The sequence below is a fragment of the Theropithecus gelada genome, chromosome 11 (genome assembly GCF_003255815.1).
Source record: "Theropithecus gelada isolate Dixy chromosome 11, Tgel_1.0, whole genome shotgun sequence".
In the NCBI taxonomy this organism is placed as follows: Eukaryota; Metazoa; Chordata; class Mammalia; order Primates; family Cercopithecidae; genus Theropithecus; species Theropithecus gelada.
Genome location: NC_037679.1, coordinates 28,287,963 through 28,291,898, shown reverse-complemented (window position 1 = coordinate 28,291,898; position 3,936 = coordinate 28,287,963). Strand labels below are relative to the sequence as shown.

Genomic DNA, 3,936 nt, shown 5'->3' with positions numbered 1-3,936 from the left:
TGGTGTTGCTATAAACATTCTTGTAAATGTCTCCTAGTGTAAAGATATGAGTTTCTCCTGGGGATATATGCACATTTACTTTACCAAGTAATGTTAAACTAGATTCCAAAATCGTCGTATGAATTTATACCCCTTCCAGCAGTATTTTCCCTTGCATCATATACTAGCCAATAGATTACATTTTGAACATTTTTTTCCCAATATTGTAGGTAAAAAATGGCACCTGTGATTTTAATATGCACTTTCCAGAATAAAATTAAATTTTATTTCATGTATTTATAAACTTTCTTCTGTGAAATGTCAGTTCATGTCTGTTGTCCATTTAAAAAAAAATTTCTTTGGGGCAGATCTGTTTATTACTAACATGGTGCAGTATAGTTTTAGCAAATTTAATTGTTTTAGTTTCTCAGTGACAATAATAATACAGATGGTCAAAAACAGGCAACAAAATCTCTTTTCTAGTTCCTTTACCTGGCCACCATTTTAAAAACACAAATTCTTCATATATATAGATATATTTATGTATTACTGTATGAAAACACATTTTAACAGACTTCACAGGTCATTTAAAGCTTCAGTTTATAGTCATTCATGTGAAAAATTTCTCCATGGAATGTTCACTTAGAATTCCTCACTGGGATTCCAGTGTTCTGTTAGAAATGCAGAAGTCCTTCTTCAGTGCAGTGCTAGACGTTTTACCTTTGTTCATCACAACTTCCATTCAAGGGTTTCCTAACCTCACTTTTGTATCTTCATTTTTGTTTGCTTGACTAATTTCCTTTAGTATATTTTCAGGTAAGGTAGGTTGATACCTGTATAAATAATTGTATACACGAAGATGATAAACAAGGTATCCTAACTCATGCATAGTTGTAGAATCAACATAGTGAAAAGAAACTGCAAGATCAGAACAGCAACCAGGACTCTCTCGAGGAGGGTAATAGTTGTAATTCCAGTGCCAAAAGGTTCTGGGTAGATAACCTTTAATTAAATGTTCCGGCACAAAGGGATGAAAAGTTTCTTTTCCAGTGGTATCTCTGGAATCTCCTGCTTCTACATTTATAATTTCCATGCATCTCCCCATGCTGTCTTCAACGGAGGAACTAAATGTACACTTGTCTTGTTTTAAATGCATCAACAAATCTCTTCAAGGCTTCTTTGCTTAGTACATATTCTGCACCTCCACTCAATGTAGTCCTGCTTTACATAGGGTTTTAATTTTCTCCCAAAGTAAATGGGTCCTTCAGGGTCATATTTTGAAAGAAGCCATCTCAAATTGTCTAGTATGACATATGTGTCATCATCTGCTTTCAAACACCAATCAGCATCTTCTAAATAATGTTCATGAACATACTGAAAAGCTTTGTTTTCCAGTATGGCTGATCTCTGCCTTCTTTGGTTTTCAATCTCACAGTAGTGAAGTCTTCATTTTCTTCTGAACTCGTTTTAACAACACTTTGTGACAATGCTAGGCCCACGTAACTTTGAGGCCTTTTTCTCTAGGTTTTAAGGGCTTGTCAAAACCCAGCAAAGAATTTTAACTTTCTGATAGAGGTTTTCAGCGATGTCGGTGTTCTCATCTTTATGTTGGCTAGAATCTGCATTGAAGTTCATTTGTCCTTCTAGATGATTGTGTCATTATCATCTGAATGCCTCGCATGAGAATCATTATGAAGCGTATTAGGCTGAGTGCCACCCTATTCTCCCAACAAAATACTAAATAGCTGAGAACATTAAAAAAAAACCAAAAATTCTATTGCCGATCCACAGAGGAAGGCTAACAAATTCAGCTAGGATTTAGAGGCCATTTCCCGAAAGTCTATTTCTCATATCAGCCGTGGCTCCCTCTCGCTCCTCCTGGGGGGCGGAAAGGAAGACGACTTGAGATCGGCGACCTTTGGTTCTCTGGGCAGCCGCAGAAGTGGCTCGCGGCCACGAGCCGAAACCGCCCGCTGCAGCCCAAATAACTCAGCAGCAGCGGCGGCGGCCCGAATTGCCCATTTTTCTATTGGGCTTCTATTGTTCTCATGTATGTATAGTTTATTACCTATTCTTGATAAAAGTCCTTGTCAATTATCTGTGTTCCAATATCTTCTCGCAGTCTGGGACTTTTCGTTTCACTCTTTTAATAATCAGTTCTTAATTTTATTCAAATTTATCAATCTTTCCCTTTATAATTTGTACTTTTATGTCTTTATTGTACTTTTACGTCTTACTTTTACGTGAACCCAGCATGATCACAAGGTCAGGAAATCGAGATCATCCTGACTAACACGGTGAAACCCCGTCTCTACTAAAAATACAAAAAATTAGCTGGGCGTGGTGGGAGGCACCTGTACTCCAGAGGCTGTGGCAGGAGAACGGCGTGAACCCGGGAAGCGGAGCTTGCAGTGAGCTGAGTCTTAAGAACTCCTCCAATCCAAGGTCATACAACTATTTCCTATATTTTATTCTTAAAAGAGTCTGGTTTTGCCTCTTACATTAAGTCCACATTTAATCCACCTAAAGTTGACATTTACATATGAGATTCCCATTCTATCATAAATCTAGTTTTCATAATATGTGGCTTCTAGTCTCTGTATATTGTTCCATGGTCTATTCCTGCATCAAGTCTGTATTATCTTACTTACAATACAGCTTAGTATCTGGTAAGGCAAGTCTCACTCCATCTCCCTCTCGGTTATCATTTGCTTTGGAGCTTCCGTATAAAATTTAGAACCAGACAGTCATATTCAGTAACAAAAACGAACTTCTTGGGATATTATTCTGATTTGCATTGATGCTATAGATTTGGGAGGAGCTGTCACATTTAATGATACTGATTCCTCCTGCCCAACAACAGAAATACTGATGTCAACAATGCCAGTCTATAGAACACACTTTCAGGAGCAGATGTCCATTGATTTGGGTCTATCTTAATGTCTTTCAGTAAAGGTTTAAAACTTTCTACAAAGAGAACTTTGCACACCTCTTATTAAACACTAGTTACATTATATCTGGCTTCCAAATTGACTTTATATTAATTGATCTTGCTAAATTTTTAAGTCTATTAACATTATATGTAGATTCTTTCACAATATATGTATCACCTCATATCTTCAAATAATGACCTCTAAGAATCAGTTCTACTGTCATATTCTCTGGGTTGGCTTTTCTGACTCCTAACGTGGATCAATGCTCTGCTACTGAATCTTACAAGATATCTTACCTCACCTGTAAACGAGGAACACCAATAGTACTGTTTTTAACACTTACATGAAACAACATATGGGAAAGTGACCAGCATATATTAGTCTCTTTAGTTCCTTTCTTCCAGACAGTCAATTGTTTTTTCTTTGTATGCTCAAGGTATTTTGCACATTGCAATCACTTTGAGTTACTCACTGAATGAAAATTATTTCATTTCCTGGCTCCTAAAAAAACAGAAGTAATATTCATTGGCTTTATATCTCCTTCCTGAATACCACACACATAGACATTCAAATGCTATATATATATATATAAAATATATATATACAGCCTATAATATGTTTTGACCTAGGGCTAAAAACAAAAAGCAGCATTACACAGCTAAATAAAATTAAGACCACTTTCTTACACCTACCACAAGAATTCTATTCAGAATGTTAAGATACTATAAATTTCCTCAAAAAAAAAAAAAAAAAAAAGTTAAATGTATTCTCAGGCCAGGTGCAGTAGCTCATGCCTGCAAACCCAGCACTTTTGGGAGGCTGAGGAGGGTGCATCACTTGAGCCCAGGAATTTGAGACCAGCCTGGGCAACATGGCAAAATCTGCCTCTACAAAAAATACAAAAATCAGCTGGGTGTGGTGGTGCACACCTGTAGTCCCAGCTATGCGGAAGGCTTGAGCCCAGGAGGTTGAGGCTACGATGAGCCATGATCATGCCACTCTACTCCAGCCTGGGTGACAGAGT

The 3,936-nt window shown here is 37.3% G+C and overlaps 1 pseudogene; it reads right to left on the bottom strand.

The window, feature by feature from the left end:
• Positions 1 to 237: 237 nt before the first annotated feature.
• Positions 238 to 1,808, bottom strand: LOC112635454 (annotated as a pseudogene).
• Positions 1,809 to 3,936: the final 2,128 nt, after the last annotated feature.